We start from the raw sequence: 21,666 nt of genomic DNA on the forward strand, positions 1-21,666 counted from the left end.
ATCTGGTTTGCAGCGACGTTTTCTGAAAAGCCCCCTCCGCCCGCCCCGCTGCAGCAGGAAAGCTTGATAACAGGATATCGGCCTGGGCTTTTTCCTCCCCTCCTTTCACGGGCGCAGTGGAAGCTGCACTTTGTGCTGCTCGCTCCCAGAAATGCTGTCATTTTGAGGGGCACCCGCTTCCCCGCCCCCACGTGTGCGTCCGAAGGGGACGGTACGAACCGCTCAGGCTTGTTTACCGAATGCCAGGCTCCACAATGGACCTTCAAGCCTGTCTTTTCTACGAGCCACCGAGCCCAGGAAAGCTTATTTTTATTTGTTATCAAAAGATAAGAAGCAAAGCGTTATATTCCTTGCGGCACAATGGCTTTTTACTCCATGAAATCTTGATATCAGGTGTCCTGATTTCAGTTAGCTTTGTTTCATGTTATTATTTAGCTGGACTAGACGATTAAACGAGAACTTTAATCTTGACAGGCTACGTTTGAGTAGGTGGGATTTGGCTAAGCATCTCATCAACCATGAGTCCTTCCCCCTCCCCAGTACATTTACGACTAACATTTTCCAAAGGCGTTAATAAACTATATTAATAATTATTTCACCAAAAAAGTGAGCACCCCTCCCCCACTCAAAATCAACACACAAATAGGACTTTCCAGACTAACAGTTCATTTGAGAAATAGTGGGGAAAGAGTACACTTTTTCTAAGACTAAGAATTTTTTAAAATTCAACACTAAAGAGAACTTTTAGGACTATGTCCTGAAATGCCCTAAGACCCTATCAATACAATGAGCTTTTCAGACTCCTTATAGAAAAGGTAAGCACTCCACCACCAAGATTTCCAACTCCACTCACAGCACTTGCTTCTCATGAAGTCTCCTCAGATTGACTTTTGTTTCATGAGCTAATTTAGTTCTATCACCTGTACTTTGAATATATGGATTCCAGGTGAAACAGGACCCAAAGGATTTACCAAAATGGCTGTTACATCTGAAAACAAAAATATCCTCGCCCACCTTTCTGGTGCCTCCCTCACTGTGGTTGGCAATGAATGAACAGGGAGGCTGCAGGGTGCCTTGGAGTTAGTGAGCACAAAGCCTCTCAAAACTCATCAGAATTTCCTAGCTTTGAGACCTAGGGCAAGCTATTAACCTTGCTAAGCCTTAGTTTGCTCATCTGTAAAATGGGGATCCATAGTGGTACTGACCTCATTGAGTTGTTGGAAAGATTAAATGACATTATGAATGAAAGTGTTCAGCATACTGTCTTGCATACAGTAAATGCTTAATAAGTTTTCAATCCTACTACAAACATATTAATTTGCTGAGAACGTCACTCATATATGTTATTTCAAGAGGACGCTCTCATAAAATTTTAAATGCTATTTAGAAAAGAATGTGTTTAATGGCATCTAGTTTTCCCTGTGAAGAGTGAATCAGCAACTAAGCCCAGTTTCTGTCTGTTAGAAGCCGAAATCTTGTCCAGTGTAGGCTTTTTTTTTTTTTTCTCATTCGAGTACCTTTAAAGAGAGCATATATTGTTAAAAGGACAGAAAAGGCCTTTTGTTTTGTTGAAAGCCCTGCAAACCAAATAGCATGACACCTGCTGCAAGCTGGGATAAGACATATTTACCCTTTGGTTTCCTCTCTCTCTAGGTGGGTGGGGGAGGCTTATGAAAAATGTAGTCAGAATGGGCATCTGGACGGAGGTATTTAAAATACAAAATAAAATCTGAATTCGTCCCTGGCTTGTTATGAGACTTCAGTTGTCATTTAAGATGAACTAAAACTATTTCAGCTTTCATATCTGTAAAAAAGAGGGACCCTTCCTTAAGAATCTTAGGAGAACATGAATCTTTAGGCAAGGAATTAGGCAGAGATGTTGGAGGCTGAGAGAAAAGTAGCAGTAATACAGAAAAAGTGGGAGGCCTCAGGAAATGGTATCAAGGTAGGGGTGGGCGGGAGTTGGAAAGTGACCTGAGACAGTGATAACAATTAATGACACCATCTACATTTGTTGAAAAGTAATATTGTCCTGAAAATCCCTACTTTATCACATTTAAAGGTGCCCATTCTTACCCCAACCCTATGAAGTACTATTAATAGCCCCATTTTACAGATGAGAAAATGGAGGTTTAAAGAGGCATAAAGTAAGACCAAAGGTCAAAGTCATATGGCTGGTAAAATTGAGGTCCAGCAAATTTTAGAGCCTGAGTCATTTATTCTAAATTTTATTTATTTACTTTAACCACAAGCAAGGCCAGAATCATGCTTACCAACCTCTTTAGCGAAAGTCCAGGAAGAGGTGCTAAAACCCTTGTTATCACTAAAAGGAGTGCTGCAGGCCCCACTGGCTCTCCAGGACTACTCACTGCCTTCCTGTCTGGCTTTAGTCTGGAGGAGGAATTATCCCCTGAGGGGCTGTAGCCCTACCTAAAAGGAACCCAGAGAAGAATGCCATGATTTTTCACATTAATTTGATTCATCCCACAGGTTGTGTTCTGTATAAGGGACGCCTGACCTGGGGTGGGAGTGGGGCGATTAAGGGTGGACATCTAGTCCGAACTCCACTCTCCAAGCTGTCAACGGGTGGTGATGGGCTGTGTCCACCCTGGTGTGGGACTGCATCTACCCAATACTCAACCCACAGGAAGGGGTGCCTATTTGTGATCAAGATACCTAATGGGCTGGGGATAGCCTGGGTGGTGCAGCAGGAACTAAGAAAACAAGAGTGTTTCAGGAAGGCAGAGGCCAAGTGGTCACCCAGGTCCCAGGTTGCTGAATGGCAGTGGGATGAGGGTGGTAAAGGGCGCATGGATTGTATCTTACACTCCATGGCATTTACCCATATCCTGGATTCCTATTATAACCATCTGTCCCATGTCCCCCCAGAAGAGCTGTGTGTCACTCTGTTGTGTATCCCCCCCCCACCTCTTAGCACATGGTAAGACCTCATGCAAAATACACACACTGAGTGAGTGAGTGAATGAACTGACTTGTCATGCGTGCCTAGTGCTGGCTGTTGCCTGTGACAAAAACGTGCAACAGAAGTGCAATCAGTTTGTGCTCTAATTCATATTCAATTTTCCCTTTCTTAGCATTTTTGACAATTTTTTTGGAGACCGAAATGTGTGGTATTAAAAACAAATGTGAAAACAAAGCGAGGCAAACTATCTGGTTGCTTGCCAACATGGAGAGCCATTATCTAATGATTTTAAAGCATCTGAGTGAGTTGATTGGGTTAGGACTGGAGTCCGCCCCCTTTCCCTGTGGATGGCTGCACGTGGCTACACACATGTAATTATTGTCACAGAGTGACATGTACATTCATGCACAGAATGTATGAGGCAGAGGAGAAATGCTTTACCAGCATCCTGAGGAAACAAAGGAAAATTGCTTAATGTAAGAAAAAAATTCCTGTATCAATTTTTGATCTGGACTTTCAAATTCCAAAACAGCACTAAATATATTATATCCCTACTAGTATATATTGTTTCTTAATCAGAACAGTTCCAAGTCAAATTAAGCATCGCCTGGATTGAGTTAGAAAGACAGCAGTTGAGATCAATGGAGACAATTGTGGAGAAAGGGTTTTGTTTTTCTTTAAGCAGTAGAATAAGAGGCCTTTTAGAGATAACCTAAAGAACAAATGATTGACATAAATTACAAGCTGCTATTTTGGTCTATGCATAATTTGGGCTGATCTATCCTATGCTAAGAAATTAGAGAAAAAAATAGGAAGCGATGGCACACAACGTTCATTTCGTAAACACGGAATGCAATCATCATTCCCTTAAAAAAATCCAACCCACATATACAAATCTTCACAAAAATAGATTCCGCAAGTTTTGAAAACATTTACTCCATTACTATCCAGTACAAATAATTCTTTGAAATGAATTGAAAGACATTTAAATTTTTTGAATGTGACAGAACTTCATTAAAGCACAGCTTGTTGCTGCACAGATTCAGACATAAACCAGGAAAATCATGTCTCCTAAAATTGTTTTCATTAAAAAACAGCAGCAGAACCCATTTTTCTTCCCCACTCATCTCTCCTGGCCATGACAAAGGAACTGAACGTTGGTCTAGGGCAATGGGAAGCCCTAAAAGATTTAAGCAGGAGAAGAGGAGAGGACAAGCCTGAAGTCCGTCCCCTTGCCGCTCTCACAGGGAAGGCCTCCTTCCCTCATGAGCTCGTGTCACCCAGGGTGTTTGACAAGTTCAGAGTCAAGTAGAAGGATGGACACTTACTGAGCCCTTGATGTAAATGCGCTGTAACTAGAGGACCTGTACGGACAAAGCTGAACAAAGGGGTAGGTCTGCTGGTCATCTGTGGGGTGCCTTTCTGCAACAGGCACTGAGACACCAGGACAAGGAATTGGGACTAAAGTGTCCCTTAACTCAGGTCTCTACCCCAGCACCTTCCTAACTGGCGAACTGAAAACTGGGCTTCTCCCTCAACACTGTTCCAGACAAATGAATGGAGACTTTGAGAGCAAATATTCAAGGGATATTAATTAGAAGGGGAGCAATATAGGAGGCCAGAGTCGTGAGCACCTCGTGGTCTCAGTTTCCTTGTCTGAAAAATAGCGCTTATCTCACAGGTTCTTTTATAAGAATTAAATGAACGCACAGGAAGAAGACAACTGTTAAGTAGCAGGTATACAGCTAGCAATGAACCCAGAATACCCAGCGCAAAATGCCCCCTTCACTCCAGGGCCAGATTAGGGAAAGGGGGAGAGAGGAACCCTGCTCATCACAGAGGGTCCTCCCGGTCCAGCCACCCACCCCAGCTGGCTACCAGGGGAAGGCTGAAGTTCGCAAAGATAAAAACCTAAACGTGCACGTACAAAAAAAAAAGAGTATTATTTAATATTTTAGTGCTTCTAACTTCTGGTGCCCAGGGTAAAGTTAGCAGGGTTCTGGTTGGCTTAGTATCAGCTCAATATTTACCTAATTTATTCTTCCCATTAACCTCTCAAGGTAGGGCCTGCATGTTTGGATATTATTAACCTAGAGCCCAACCCAGGAGATGCTGTGGCTCATATATATTTTGCACGTATAAATATAAAGATTTGACCTCAATTTCTGCAGAGTAAATGCAAGGCACACGTAGTATTTAATACCGTTCTGACAGACGTGCATGTAAAGAGAAAATGTGGAAAGGTTTCTTCCACTTACCTTCATCACAAAGGTACTACTTTCCTACCCTATTTTCATATACCACCAGCAACCTGAAAAATTATTTACACTGAGATACAAACAGCTCCAATATAACTAGCTACAACAGCTAACAATTAATATATGATTATAAAATAGTAAGTCCTTTCTGAAGAAGTAAAAAATGGCATTTGCTTCGCATATTATTTACCAAAAATGCACAGATAATACTTAAAGTATAAAACAATTCTATTTATCTTAATCATCACTCTTCCCCAAACACTATTTGCCATCTAAATGAGAACTAAGAAAATGTTGGTTCTTCTCCATAGGAATGATAATTTAACAAGCCCAAAAGGAGCGTTTTCATAGTTACATTAAAATTTTTGAGATGTGGTAGGCTATTTCCATTACTGAGTGATAAAAATTAAGTACTTTTTAGGGCTAGCGCTAATATTCCCACTACTGGTCCTAATTTCATGCATAAAAATAAACATGAGAGTTTAAGTCATAAGGGTCAGATCAACTTTTGCTCAAAGGTACCATTTAATGTGTATAGTTATTGAAATCTATAAAATCAATGAAACTGGACAAAATTAGAAGTTTTGATTCGTTTTTTATATACTTACTAGTTAAATTTTACATACACTAAAATTTTTTTCCTTCTTCTAGGTATGATCACATGTTTATAGTTACCTACGAACAAAAGTTGAAGGACTGGGAATCAGGAAACTATTGTGCTCCTAATTTTGACCTTGATACTATGACCCTGGACAAGTTACTTTTCTACTGAACGAAGGATGCTGCTTCTTATCACCAAACTGCCTCATCTCTTGGGCAGGCCAGCCTTGGATTCTTCATACTATTGGGAGGAACCATGGCATGATGAAAGCAGAACACTGGGCAATAAATTATTTTATGTAAGTCTTTGGCATTTATTATTTGAATTTTTTGGCAACAGAGTCACCTTCTCAATTATGTTTTGATAAAGCTAGTATTGAAGATATCCAATATAAAGCACACACTGGCTGACTAGTAGGAGAAGTTGACACAGGACCAAAAAATAATTGGGAATTAGAAAGAGAGAAATTGATATGAAAATAATGGAGTTGTCTACTGGGAAATTAATGAGCCAACGTCAAAGTGCTTTACTCAAGTTAGAGGAAAACTAGGAACTGTACAACTATACAATTGTATAGGAACTATACAACTGGATGCATCCTGTAAACCAGGGATAAACCATAGCTGAAGCCAGATCATCACCACTGAGATTAAGAATAGTTGAGCTAAGGAATTAAAGCCATATTGAATATCCCTTTGTTCGGAAATAATGCTTTAAAGACAAGTGTCTGCCTCACTGGGCATCACTGACTAAACCTTCAAAATCTTCAAAGTGACCATCTGTTCTTGGGGTCGTGTGATTCGGACCCTCTGATTCCTACCTTTAGAAGACTGTGGTCTGAGCCCAGCAACAGTGAATCAGAGAAACACCTACATCGTATGCTTCTTCCAACAGACACAGTTCAAATGTAGTAGAAAATGTAACTGTGAAGGGGCAAGTATATTTTGGAGGATAGAGAAAATCTTTTGCAAGGCATGTTTTCAGAAAGGGTGGGGAAATCACCACCCTGCTTCGACCAGACAGGCAGTGCTTTGTGTAGGAGGGTGCGGCTGTTAGAAACCGGCTGAATGATGGAAGGGAGCAGCTTAACAGGCTGGTGGGGAGAGCAGCTCCAAATGCTTAGGAGCCAGAAGGGAGAACAATGATCTCTGCAGACGGTTGGGGTGGGTGAGGTCACTCTGAGAAGCCTAGGGAAACAGAGGTGGAAGGTCATGCTTCTGACCCTCGTGGTGTTACCTATGGAGAAACCCAAGCTCAGTCAGCCCCTCTCCCACCAGGTACTGCCACACTGATCCACATCTGTGCTTGAGCTATTCCCTTCTCATCCATAAGATGCACGCGATACGCTACTATCTGCTGTCTACAGAAAGTTATTTCATGATCTCAGAGGAGATTCTGTAGATGAAAGGGCTTTGGATTCCCGGGGCACTAGTGTTAAGATGCTCAGGGCTCCATCAGTTTAAGGATCAGACAAACAAAAGGGTGGGATGTCCCTCCTCAGCCCTTTCCTCTTAAAGAAAGACACTGTCACCTTCCCAGCTATTGAACGTAGCCTGCTGGACTTTTAGTTTAGGAGCACACCAGGGTTGTCCCGCTATTTGAGCGGCCATTTCCAAACTCCAGGCATCTGCTGGTGGTTTGCTTGGGTCTTATCCAAATGCCACTTGAGTCTCTCTGGATAAATACAGGATGAGTGAGTGGCATCTGTAGTCTGCCTAGGACTCCACCCGACCTCAAAGCTTATTTCCATCTTCTTCACTCTCCAAGGGACTATCCCTTGGAATTTCTTTTTCTCTTATTCTTTAAATTAAAAAAAGTTCACTTTGTCTATGAATTCTTATATCCTCACCTTTGTATATCACTCTCACGTATATAATTAAATTTTTTTGTTCATTAAGACAAGTAGCAGAAGAATAAGGAAAAGGGATATGGCTGTGGGGCTTCTGCTGGACTTCTGGGTAAGATACGGTGGCAGGGCATTTCTGAGAGTAAGAAATGTATTAGGAAGAAGGCTCAGTCTGGAATGAACATAGCAATACTCTTCCTCCGCTCTCTATCTACCCTTAGAGATGAGGAAATGGCAATTGATGGGGATCTGACAGCTAGGACATGGTGGAATAATGACAATAACAACAATGAAGATAATTGCTGGTTATGTGGTCAACCCAGGATTGGAGCTCAGGTCTGACACTAGGCCAGTGATGTCCACATATGCAATTTAAGATTTTCTAGTACCTACATTTATAATAACTAAAAATAAACAGGTTAGATTCAATTTAATATCTTTTATTTAACCCAATATACCCCCAATATTACCATTTCAACATGTAATAAGTATAAATTAGTGGAATTTTTTTTGCACTAAATATTTGAGACGTGTTGTGTATTTTACAGTGCGTCTCAGTTTGGACCAGCCACGACAGTCCACGCGCTCAGGAGCTGCATGCAGCCACTGGCTCTTCCTGGGAGGACAGCTCTAGGGGGTTCTTAACTATTTCAGGGCATGAACCCCTTTGGCAAAGCCAGTGGCTCCTTCTCAGAATGTGTTTACATGAATGAGACCTAGGACGTGGGATTATAAGGGAACCAGTTATTTTGAATTAGTGTTTCCATTTTTTCTAAATATATACCCAGGAGTGGAACTGATTGATCATATGGTAGCTCCATTTTTAATTTTTTAAGGAACTTCCATACTGTTTTCCACAGTGGCTGTATCAATTTACATTCCCACCAGCAGTGTATGAGGAGAGGGAACCAGTTATTCTGAAATAGTTATCAAATTATTTTAAAAACCAGATTAAAAAAATCAAATTATTTTAAATTATGGTATTGTATGTATGCATTTCTTTAACAATGCACTAAACATAATCTAGAGACAAGCCTAAGAGTTATAATTTTTAAATGAAATAATGAACATAAACAATATTGAAATCTACCTAAAGTAACTGTAATGGGATGTAACTTATCTCTGATTTCAATTAGTAGTGAAGTTGTAGGTACTGCTAATACTAGGTTTCTTGCCTATATTCATAAATGAAGAAAATACAAAATTTCAGTTAGAGGTTAATGAGAAGTAAAATGTAATTTTTTCCCCATCTGCCCAAGGAGTGGACCTGTTTGTATCAGTCCTTCATTCTTTCTAAAAGAATTTCCTCTAACCCCTAGTCTCTACTGTTCCCAAACACCTCGCCTTCCAGGAAAGCTCACAGTTTCAGGTTCTCGAAGATGGTCATAAATTATCACTGCAGATTTGAGAAGCTTCTAATGCTTTTCTCCCAATTCTTTTTTTTTTTTCCTAATACTTTTTTGGTCACACCACACAGCATGTGGGATCTTAGTTCCCCCACCAGGGATGGAACCCATGCCCCTTGCATTGGAAGCACGGCGTCTTAACCACTGGACTGCCAGGGAAGTCCCTCTTCCAATTCTCTTGATTCTATTTCTTTCTCTTCTTTTACCACTTGCTCTTTCTGTCATCCCATGGCACGCTGCAGTATCTTACTCTACTATGAAATATTCAAGTGATATATAAAGAACTGAACCATTCAATAAATGAAAATAACATGTACCACAGGACTTTCCCTAGAAACCATAGGTACAATACCCACCCAAAAATTCATTGCTTGACTATAGAATAACATCTAATTACCATCCTCACATTGTCAAGTACATGCAGTACAACTTATGTTTGTATATGATCTAAATTGTCCATGTTTGAGAATATACTATATAAAAATGTCATTTTCATAAGGTAAATAAGCTCCCCCCCAAACCTGTGCATTGCTAAACTGATGAATGATAGCCTAAATTCTTTGACTATCCAAATGGAAAGGAGATATGTTATTACTTACATTTAGAATAGTACTCTGATCTTAACAGCTAAGATTTCATTTTGCTTTGAGTTGTGGAACTAATTTGGTGGATCAAAACCAGCCTATTTTTCTATTAAAATAGAATAGGAAGGACACATCAGAGTGCATCATGTAGTAATAAGGGTGAGCCCTATTTCATAAAACTTCTGTTTTTATATATATATGTATGATATATAAATATGTATGATATATACATATGTTATATAAATACATACGCACATGTGAATGCTGGGTTGCAATGTAAAATATATTTCTCATTGTGCGTCTTGGTCAAAAAAGTTTAAAAAATCTTATACACTGCTGGTGAGAATGCAAAATGGTTCAACTGCTGTGGAAAAGTTTAGGAGTTCCTCAGAAAGTTAAACGTAGAATTACCAAATGACCCCACAATTCCATTCTTGGTATATATCCCAAAGAATTGAAAACAGGGACTCAAACAAATAGTACACCCATGTTCATAGAAGCACTATTCACAATTGCCAAAAGGGGGAAACAGCCCAAATGTCCATCAATGGATGAATGAATAAACAAACTGTCGTATATCCATATAATGGAATATTATTCAGCCATAAAAAGGAACGAAGTACTGACACATGCTACGTGGATAAGCCTTGAGAACATTATGCTAAGAGAATGAGGCCAGACACAAAAGGTCACATATCGTATGATTCTATTTATTAAAAACACCCAGAATAGGTAAATCCATAAAGACAGAATGCAGATTGGCTGTTGCCAAGGGAGCAGAGATGGGGGAATTGGGGAGAATCTGCTTAATGGTTAAGGGGTTTTACTTTGGAGCCATAGATAGAGAGGCAGTGGTTGCACACCATTGTGAATGTACTAAATGCCACTGAACTGTCACTTCAAAATGGTTAGTTTTATGTCAGGAAATTATTTAAAGAGGAAAAAAAAAGTTCGAATGCCCTAGCCCTGGAAGGCTTGTCCCCAGGTCTACTTTTCCATTTGCCTGGGGACCACTTGCGGTGCTGCTACATCTCCACCTAGTGGTGAAGGAGATTCCTGTCTGGACTCGAGGGCTGAAGACTCCTGATTGCCAGGCAAGCCACCCTCACATCAGAGGGAGTGCAGTGTTTGAAGCAAGTCAAGGTCCTTACCCGGGCCTCTCCTTCTAAGTGTCCAGAGGATGTACAGTGATAACCTCCGGTCCCCTTGAGCTTTAGGCAGGGAAGAAAGACAGTTTCCAGTCCTGGCCCCGAAATATTTCTCAAGAAGTCACGAATGTCTCTGGGATTTGTTTATCTGTCTATAAACTGGGACCCACACTCCCTACAGCAGGATTACCATAAGGGTTCATACAGCATAAGGAATGCACCTAGCAGGTAAATGCTCACCAAGTGTTAGTTCCCTTTCTCATCCGTCATTATTTCTAAAGCTACTTGGTATGGACTTATGAACCCCAAACAAGAGCACTCATACCTCCAAGGGGGCTCCCCTGCTTCAGACTGTCATCCAGAAGAAAAACAGAGACTCTGGGTGCTTGGAGCAAAGAGACAGGGATCTGGAGAGTGCAAGCACAGGACACAGAGTGGAAACAACAAATACAAAGCCCAGAGGTGAAAGCAGCAGGGCCTAGTGAGTGCCAGGTGGCTAACAGGAATGGGAAGAGGGAAGGAGAGGAAAGATCTAGCAGACATTCTAGGTATTGCCACAAATGTTGCCTGAAAGTTCCTAATCATAAGAGAGAGGGGGTGTTGGGGGAGAGAAAGGCCAAAAAATACACAAGGCAAAGTATTTGGATATTTTTGCAAGTGGGCTTGCATGAAAGATTCCAACTTCATAATGTGTTCTATAAAAATGGGATGGAAGGCAGACTGAACTGTGAGATGTAGTTACAAAAAACAACCAGAAAAGACAGACACAAAATCATGTGCTTTTCAGACTACAAGGCCAAAGGGTATAAGCAACTTAAAAGGTAAAAGCAAGAACATGGAGGGGGGAGGATCATGAAATTAATTAGAAATAAGACAGGGAAGAAAAATTACCAGAGCAAAATGCACTGCTCCCATGGGAGAATATTCTGGATTCATAAGGAAATTACATAAAGTGGTGTAATTTGGCATTGGAAAACCACAGGAAACAAACTCAAAACACCTTCCTCATACACTTCTAAGAACGCTGACAGGATCAGTGGGACAGACAGTGAGGAGAAAAGAGCCCTGCCAGCAGGTACAGGGGACCAGGCTGCCCCACCAGGGGTCGTGGGGTAAGCAGGGCCCCCTCCTCTGCGGCTGTCATGTCTTGCACTTTCCCCTCCTGCCATGCCATTCGCAGGGATGACTTGGCCTCACAGGTGGCATCGGATGTGAAGGCCCCCATTTTTCTGCCACCAAATCCCCAAAACCACCGTCCCGCATCTCCTGTTAGGATGGAGGAAACGCCGCTTCTGACCCATCTCTGCCGCCTTGCTGGGACCTCACTCCTTCAGTCTCTTGTATCTTAACCTTTCTTTTTCTATGAGATCTTTCCTGTCTTCATTAAAACGCTGAATAAACCTCTCATCTGAAAAGCCAGCAACAGACAATACAAAACCCTTCCTTTTATTCCACATTTCCTTCCAATTTCTACCTTCTCTTCCCGACTTCCCCATCACAGCTTAGTGTCTTAGCACAGCTGCTTTTACACCTGTCCCCCCATTTCCTCTTCAGTCTCCTGCGGCCTCACTCCCGCTAAGGTAACCAGTAGACTCCAGTGAGCCAGCAGACATTGTTCAGTCTTTAACTGAAGTGGCATCTCAGCAGCATTTGCTGCCCTGACCTCCATTCTTCTCAAACTTTCCTGGTTTTGCAGCTCCTGCCCGGTTGGCCACACCTGTGTCTCCCATCTCCCCTTCTCTCCCGCCCCCGACTCTCTGGCCACCTCAGGGTCTAAGCAGTGCTGCTCCGCTGCCTACATGCTTTCTCTGTTCTCTTTGTTTGGCTAAATCCTGTTTGTCTTCCCATCTGTCTAAGCATCATTTCTTCAGAGAAGCCTTCCCTTGACATCCTGGTCTAAATCCAGACCTACTTTTAAAATTCCTCATTGCTTTTACTTTTTTTTTTAATAGCCCTTATCACAATTTGCAGTTATGCTTTTATCGTGTAACTTTTTCCAATATTCTTTCCTCCCTCTTTGGACTATTAACTCCACTAGGGTAGATTCCATGTTCATTGTGTTCACCTTTTCAGGCCGGCACCCTGGGACCCCAGGTGAGCCCAATAAACAGCACACAGGAGGCCCTCGGTAAGTAATCACTGAATGAACAGCTACTGGGGTAAATGAATGATTAGAATTAACCAATGGCAGGGGGTCAAAGCACATTAGTGACTTTAACCTGGAGGCTCCAGGCCTTGAATCTCCCCCATGGAGAAGCTGTCCATAATTTTTCAGGCTCCCAGATATCTGTTTGAACAAACTCCCATTTTGGCCAAGAGGAGGAGTAAGCTGGCAGCCCAAAGAGGCGAAAAGCCAAGGAGAAAGTAAGCTGGAAGAAAGTAGTCTCAATTGTCTTGGTGTTTGATTTCTCATTTCCCTGCCACAATTTCCAACCGTGTCAGTTGTAGATGGGGCTCTTTCCTAGCAGTGTATTGTAAACCGAAAACTACAGAAACCATCATGTAGAAGAAGCAAAGCATGGGAGGGATGGGGAAGGGAAAACAAATAGAAACTCTGACGACAGAATCAAAGTCTGGTGAACCTGGAGGAGTGGGTCTTGTAAGTCATATAGTCAAATCCACTTATTATATGGAGGGAAAACCCAAGCCTAAGCTGGACGGGACTCGCCCCAGGTCTCCAGTGGTGGAAGAACTGAAATCCAGTGCTCTTTTACAAACCACCAAGTGCCTGTTAAGGTAGGAGGCCAGGTGTTCCTTCTGACATGATAAGGAGAGATTTCTCTGTGGAGCTATTCCACACCCATCCTATTCAAAGCATCAAGACCAGAACATCTCTAATGAGATTTTGAAACTCTTTTTCTACTCAGGAATAGCAGGAGGTGTTAGAAAGTCCCAGACAGTTATCTGACCTTGATTGACTTTTAATGTAACAACTTCGACCCTTATCCTCTCAAACAGTGCTGCGAGGAACCTGTTGATTTGATGATGATAGAGAATGCCCTGACGCGTGGCCAGTTAGGCTGGGAAAAGTCAATTTTATGGATTCAGCAGCACCTGATGAAACAACGCACCACCCTCTCCTCCTTACAGCCGAGTTTCTTAAACACACACACCCTTTCTGAATACCCTTCCTAATCCCTCTCGCTCTCCAATTTACATTTCCTGAATTATTTCTACGCTTCTGATCTTCTGCTGAGGTCTCCATCCATGTGTACCTTTTTACATTTTGTTGTCTGTCTCCACCTAGATACCATGCAAGTGCCTGAAATTCAACACCTTTAAATCTGAACTCACCACTTCCCTTCCCCAGTTCCCACTGTCTCCTTTACTGCCTGAATGGCACTGCCATTTACTAAGTCACTCAAGTTAGAAAGCCAAGAACTCCGTTCTTTCTCATCCCTCGCATCCAAAGACTCAGCAAGCCCTGTCAATTCTCCCTCTTAAATATCTCTTGTATCTGTCTTCCCATCTTCATTCCCACCACCATTGTCTTAACTCAGGTCCTGATGATTCCTTGCCGGGCTCAATGCCAACAGTCTTCTCATTGGTCTTGCAGTCCTGCCTACAGCTGCAGATTGTTCAATGGTCCTCTATCACTTTGGGGATAAAGCTCAACCTTTGGTTGTCATCCTAGACCCTTTCCTACTTCTCTAACTTCATGCAACCCTGTGCTTCAGCCAAAGGGAACTGTCCGCAGCTCCTCCAAACATCACTTCACCATACGGCTATGCTCTGCACTGTATATTCTCCTCTTTCCCTCTTTCTCAACTCTAACCCTCCCCCATGCTCCTCATTGGGCTCCAGTTGCACTTGTTACACAGTCTTGAGATTATTAGTTTATTTGTCTGCCTCCCACTAAACTGAGCGCTCCTTCAAAGAAGTGGAAGATCGTGCCCCTCATCTCTGAATTACCAGCCTCTAGCATAGTGCCTGGAACATCACAGATTCTATAAAACGCTTGCTGAAGTTTATTTTTGTGGGTGAGCCCACAAGCAACGGCTATGATAACATCCCTCTCAATACATTAAATACACAAAATGTACTCTTCGGTTGTGCATCTGTCAAGATTTTCTGTAAAAATCCACAGACACAATAAAACGGAGAACAACTAATTGTTTCATACAAACCAAAGACTAAAAATCACATGCCTGTTTTTACTAAAATATCCAAGCAGAGAGATGTAATTCTAGAGATTAATTCTGATATATTCTGCCATTACCACAAAATTTCTTTAAGTGCATTTGTTCAGCCCTTAGAAACAACCAGGCTGATACAGGATGTGATCCATGAAATCTTATAATGCTCTGAAAACACTTGTCAAGGACAAGACTTAATTTAACTGGGACACACTTACCCAGCCGGTCATTCACAGAGAAGCAGCTCCAACCAAGAAGGACCACCACGGCTCACTGTGACGTTTTTTTTCCTGAGAAGATACCAATTAATTAGCGTACCTTCACATCATGTGAAGGTCCACCACATCACTGAATTTCACCAATGGAGAGACTGAAGCATTAAAATATTTAATAAAATATTAAATATTTAAATATTGGTTATGGCCAAAGAATGAGTCCAAACACTGTTCTTAAATTTGCAAACTTTGCTCTCAGGACCAATTGAAGCTACATTGGTGCATTTCAGAGTCTAATTCTGAAGCAGGTAAAGTTTTATTCATTTGCTCTTCTGGTACCTCAAGTGTTCTGGCGTCCTCTGAGGTCACAGCCATGGCCCCGTTGGGCTGTCAGAACCGCTCCTGCTAGACGAGCTGAGCTAGGCTCGCCAGCACAGTATCACCTGCATGCGCTCTGCTCCCAACACAGGTCACCCCTCAGAATCTGACACATGGAAACACTTGGAAGCGTGAGAACTGTTATCTTTGTAACCGAAAAAAAAAATTCCCAACATTTCTCAGGATGCATAGTACCCAGAAGCGGGCCAGCAGGAGGTCAGGGAAGGTTGACTGCGCGTGAAAAGAAGACTGGCCTCAGGAAGTAACCTCCCCCCGCCCTCAGGTTTTGCTTATAAAATTGTCTGCACCAATGGGATTGCGCCTCTGGTAGTTTAACACAGGTGTGCGGAATCCTGCCAAGAATCAGAGCTCTTATTTACATTTCTAACTACTTTGGCTCTTACCCAACTCCTGTGCCTTATTTGGAGGATGAAAAGGATAGCACCGGCAGGAGTGATTGCTAAGGGCAGACTGCATCACAGGCCACAAAGGGCTTTTTTAAAAATCAGGTAGATGAGTCTCACTCTCACATTTAAACATAAAAATGTATGTCTCAACTGCTCTCCTAATTTCATTAAACTTGTATATATGTAGATATACAGACATACATGTCTGTACACACACACACACCCGCCTGGGATTACCTACTCAGCCAGTTAATAACATAGACTTAGTAGAACTAAAACACCCTTTTCTCACATACTTTTAGTTAGCAACAAGAACAACAGCAGTAACAAAACAGAGCAAGTCTAGCGAAGAATTGATCTAATTTTCTGTTACACTTTCTGAAACACCAGCAATGAAGAAGCACTAGGTCCACTCCGGCCACAGTGGCCTCCTTGCTGCTCCTCAAACAGGTCAAGCCCAGGGCCTTTGCACTTGCTCTTTCCTCTACCTGAACTCTCTCTATCCAGATGTCCACATGCCTTACTGCTTCTCTTTCTTCAAGTCTCTGCCTATCAGCAAAATCTGCCCTGACCACCACCATCTATAAGGTAAGATTTCATTCCCCTGTCACTGTATCCTCCTTTCCTTCATTTATTTTATTCAAAGCATGTTTCACTTTCTAAAGAATACATATGTCCACATTCATAGTCTGTCTCCCATCCTCACTAGAATATAAGATCTGTGAGGGCAGGGGTTATGCCTGTTTTATTCCTGGCTGTAATCCTAGTAACCCAGAAGAATACAGGGACAAGATAGGTGCTCAAGGAATACTGAAAGAATGAATAAATGAATGAATGAATTTTGTTGCAATTTAACTTACTCTGTGTATATCGTGGATTATAATGTGCCGATTCAATAAGCAAACTAATGTCAAATAATACCTACGTGAACAAATGCTTATTACCACAGTACCTCTCTGCTCAGGAAGCTTGACAAGCCGTAGTCCATGCTAAATTAAAGGTGAGGTTTGACTGTGTATGAAAACATTTCATTTTCTCTACTGCTCTCAGTATGCTACCACAGATGTGAAGGCAACATCACCTTGGGGTTGGTAGCCCGGTGATGGTCTAGGTTGACGTACCTGTTGGATGAACTGCTCAGTCCCCAATTCTCTGAATTTGATTGCACTCTCCCTACCCCAACCAGAAAGAGAGTCAGTCAGTTCAGGGGAGTGGCAGCCGAGCAATCTGGGGTACCTTTTACCCCAATGTTGGGTGTGCTGCCTGAGGACAAAGACAGAGGCTGTGTCTGTGGGGGAAACCAGGATGAACCAGAGCAGCACGTGCAGAACTGGTTGTTAAAATGCCAAGGATGGGCTTCCCTGGTGGCTCAGTGGTTAAGAATCCGCCTGCCAATGCAGGGGACACGGGTTCAAGCCCTGGGCCGGGAAGTTCCCACACGCCGCGGAGCAACGAAGCCCGGGCGCCACAACTACTGAGCCTGCGCTCTAGAGCCCGTGAGCCACAACTACTGAAGCCTGCGCACCTAGAGCCCGTGCTCCGCAACAAGAGAAGCCACTGCAATGAGAAGCCCGTGCACCACAACGAAGAGTAGCCCCCGCTCGCCACAACTAGAGAATGTCCACGCGCAGCAATGAAGACCCAACGCAGCCAAAAATAAATAAAATAAGTAAATAAATATTAAAAAAAAATGCCAAGGATGCCCAAGGTAAGAAGAGAGAGGGCACCATGGAGCTGGTCTGGGTGAGGGCTGGCCTTGGACCCACACTGCCTTGGACCCAGATTTCTGGAGTAGCCCCGCATGGGCAGGTCAGGTCCATTTGAAAGAAGTTGATGGACATCACCTTTGAGCCTTGATACCATAAACATGGGCATTCTGTTTTGCAAATGGTGTTCTTTCTGTTTAAATTGAAAACGACTTTCATTTCCCCACATTATGAGTGAAACACTTTAAATGGACTTGACCTTTTAAGAATCATCAAACAGACAACTTCAAAGGCCTTTTGGGATAAATGTGGCACAACCAGAGGAACATTTAAGGCTCAGGCTAGTGATACAGAAAAGCTAGCAGTGGGCAGCTTGATTCTTGTTAATATTTCTAATTAGAGTCCCACTTTATATATGATGGCTAGACCTTTAGTTACGTATAGCTGATGGATATTATTGTTAGTTCTATGACATTTTCCAGTGGTATTGTTCTGATCTGGGAGACGGGGAGGCACTGTATACAATAAATGACAGCCAGGATCTCTCCTGTAAACGACTGGGACAGGACGGAATATGGGCCAAACCTAAAATATAATATTTTATTTCAAACTCTGTACTTTGGCCACGCCCCCAAAAAACTAACAGAAGTAGACTCCCTCTCTTATATGTTCGTTTGCTTCGTAGCACGTATCAATTTATAATACATATTTGTTTGTTCACTTGTTTATTGAAAGCCTTCACGGACATAATTTAAACTCCAAAGAAGGCAGGGACGTTGCCTGTTTCCCTGCTGCATACACAGTGTGTGCAGTACCTCCAAAGTAGCAGGTGCTCAGGACAGATTCACTGAATGAATAACTGAACGACCGAATAATCTATGCAAAGGATGGAAGAAGATATGACTTAAAACCAAGTCATTTAATTATACACTACCAAATGTAAAATAGCTATTGGGAAGCTGCTGCAGAGCACAGGGAGATCAGCTCGGTGCTTTGTGACCACCTAGAGGGGTGGGATATGGGGATATATGTACACATATAGCTGATTCACTTTGTTATACAGCAGAAACTAACACAACATTGTAAAGCAATTATACTCCAATAAATATGTAAAAAAAAAAAACCAAGTCATTTAAAGCAGCGGTCCCCAGCCTATTTTTTTTTAATAAATTTATTTATTAATTTATTTTATTTTTGGCTGCATTGGGTCTTCGTTGCTGCATGCGGGCTTTCCCTAGTTGAGCTGAGCGGGAGCTACTCTTCGTTGCGGTGCGCGGGCTTCTCATTGCCGTGGCTTCTCTTGTTGCGGAGCACGGGCTCTAGGCACGCGGGCCTCTGTAGCTGTGGTGCATGGGCTTAGTTGCTCCACGGCATGTGGGATCTTCCGGCCCAGGGCTCGAACCCGTGTCCCCTGCGTTGGCAGGTGGATTCTTAACCACTGCGCCACCAGGGAAGCCCCCCAACCTTTTTGGCACCAGGGACCGGTTTCGTGGAAGACAATTTTTCCACAGACAGGGGTGAGGGGAAGGAGGGGGATGGTTTCAAGATGATTCGAGCACATTACATTTATTGTGCACTTTATTATTATTACATTGTAATATATAATGAAATAATTATACAACTCACCATAATGCAGAATCAGTGGGAGCCCTGAGCTTGTTTTCAACTTGCCGCTCACTGATAGGGTTTTGATGAGTCTGCAAGCAATTGTTTATTATGATCTCTGTGCAGTCAGACCTCTCTGCTAATGATCATCTGTGTTTGCAACTAATCCCCAGCACTAGCATCACTGCCTCAGCTCCACCTCATCATCAGGCATTAGATTCTCATAAGAAGCACGCAACCTAGATCCCTCTCATGAACAGTTCACAGTAGGGTTCGCACTCCTGTGAGAATCTAATGTTGAATGCAAGCAATGGGGAGCAGCTGTAAATACAGATGAAGCTTCGTTAGCTTGCCCGCCGCTCACTTCCTGCCGTGTGGCCCGGTTCCTAACAGGCCATGGACCAGTACCGTGGGTTGGGGACCCCTGATTTAAAGACTTGGCACTTCTTGTTCACTGCAAGTTCAATGTCAGTCAATATGCTGGGGCTTTCAAAGGTAATCTAGATGTCTAGCACGTGGGATGTGACCATCCTGCCTGATTCTTTCTGTGGAGTACTCTGCCTGCTTGTGGGTGCTCCAGTTTAAGAATATATGTTATGAGCTGAATTGTGTCCCCCATTAAATTCATATGTTGAAGTCCTAACCCCCAGGACTACAGAATGTGACTGTAGTTGGAGTAGGGTCTTTAAAGAGGTAATTAGGTTAAAATGAGGTCACTAGTGTCCTAATCCAATCTGACTGGTGTCCTGATAAGAAGAGATTAGGACACAGACATACACAGAGAAAAGATCATGTGAAGACACAGGGAGAAGATGGCCATCTGCAAGCCAAGAAGAGAGGCCTTAAAGAAACCAACCCTGCCAACACCTTGATCTTGGACTTCCAGCCTCCAGAACTCTGAGCCAACTTCTGTTGTTTACCCCACCTAGTCTGTGGTCCTTTGTTATGACTGCTGTAGCAAACTGGTAGGTATTAAGTAGCTGCTTAACCAACTAAGAGTGTATAATTTGAAAGTGAGGTGAATTAAGAGGGCAATGAGCACTTTCTTCAAATACCTAAACAATCATTATAGGAAAGGAACTATAAGGGAAAACTTTCTGGCAAAAAGAGACATCTGAGGGCTTCCCTGGTGGCGCAGTGGTTGAGAATCTGCCTGCCAATGCAGGGGACACGGGTTCGAGCCCTGGTCTGGGAAGATCCCACATGCCGCGGAGCAGCTGGGCCCGTGAGCCACAATTACTGAGCCTGCGCGCCTGGAGCCTGTGCTCCGCAACAAGAGAGGCCACGATAGTGAGAGGCCCGCGCACCGCAATGAAGAGTGGCCCCCGCTCGCCGCAACTAGAGAAAGCCCTCGCACAGAAACGAAGACCCAACACAGCCAAAAATAAATAAATAATTAAAAAAAAAAGAGACATCTGAAAATGGAATGAATGAACACCCTAACATATAATTTACTTAAGTACTGAATTTACCATCTATGGCTGACTCCTCTGGCTAGAGATAAACTCCACAAAGACAGTTACTTAGTAAGTGCTCAGTAAATATGCTGAGTGAATGCATTTCCTCTGGAGATAATGAGTTTCCTGTCACTGGAGGTATGTGAACAGAAGCCAAACATGCTGTCTATGAGGATATTATTGAGAAGTTTCTGTCAGAGGGCACAGGGTTAGGCTACTTCAGGGTCCTTTTTCAAAGTTGAAATTTTATTAATCTGATTCTACTACTGATGAATGAAATACAGGTAAAGGTCCACATTTAAGCAGCTGTCTTCATGTGTGGATTTTAGTCAAAGTTTCAGGCCCACACACTTATATTTTGCATTTCTTCAGCCTGAATGTATTATCTCCTAACACAGAGAAAAAAAAAATTTTAAGTATAGTTTACTATATATTGTTTGCTTAAAGTCAGCCCTTTTCAGGTTTTTTTTTTGAGGAAGATAGACATTTCTGTTTCTTATGTGTGTTTAATTTAATGCACGAGCTCCAACAGCAGAAGACTGTGGTATCTTAATAAATGTCTCATGATGAATAATTAATAATATTAACAATCATCATCTTCTTCTTATACTCCCAAGCGTAGTGGCAGATGGTGAATTCTGGCTGTGCCTAATTCTTGCTGTGCCTGTGGCTGCCCATAGATCTTTCAAGAAGTCAGCATTCAAAGAACATAGTGAAACTCACAAGAATCTCATGAATTTTGCTGCTGTTGTTCCAAAGATTCTTCTGGCACAGACTCTGCTCTAGCAGATGAGCCTATATACTTTCAATCCCGCCATTCAGTTAAAAAATAATCACCAGATGACCTTACAGAAATTTTGAAAAGTAGGTCTGTCCTTGAATACAAAAGAGTAAGGGGGACGGGCCACCCTCCTTCTTCCATCCCATGGAAGATGCTGAGTCCCAATGTCACGATTTCAGGCCCTTCGCATAGCTCAGAAATACTGAGCATTACAA

At 42.5% G+C, this 21,666-nt stretch overlaps 1 protein-coding gene across 2 annotated transcripts in view; it reads right to left on the minus strand.

Annotated features, from left to right (window-relative positions):
* Window positions 1-21,666, minus strand: part of FRY (FRY microtubule binding protein) — a 420,573-nt gene that overhangs the window by 243,172 nt on the left and 155,735 nt on the right. The window contains exon 3 of one of the 2 annotated variants that reach the window (XM_057532699.1): window positions 15,121-15,192. The exons of the other annotated variant lie outside the window; for it this stretch is intronic. The gene's annotated coding sequence lies outside the window, so the exon portion shown is untranslated. The remainder of the gene's footprint in view (window positions 1-15,120; window positions 15,193-21,666) is intronic. 2 annotated transcript variants of the gene reach the window in all.

Source organism: Balaenoptera acutorostrata, chromosome 18, assembly GCF_949987535.1.
Source record: "Balaenoptera acutorostrata chromosome 18, mBalAcu1.1, whole genome shotgun sequence".
Classification (NCBI taxonomy): domain Eukaryota; kingdom Metazoa; phylum Chordata; class Mammalia; order Artiodactyla; family Balaenopteridae; genus Balaenoptera; species Balaenoptera acutorostrata.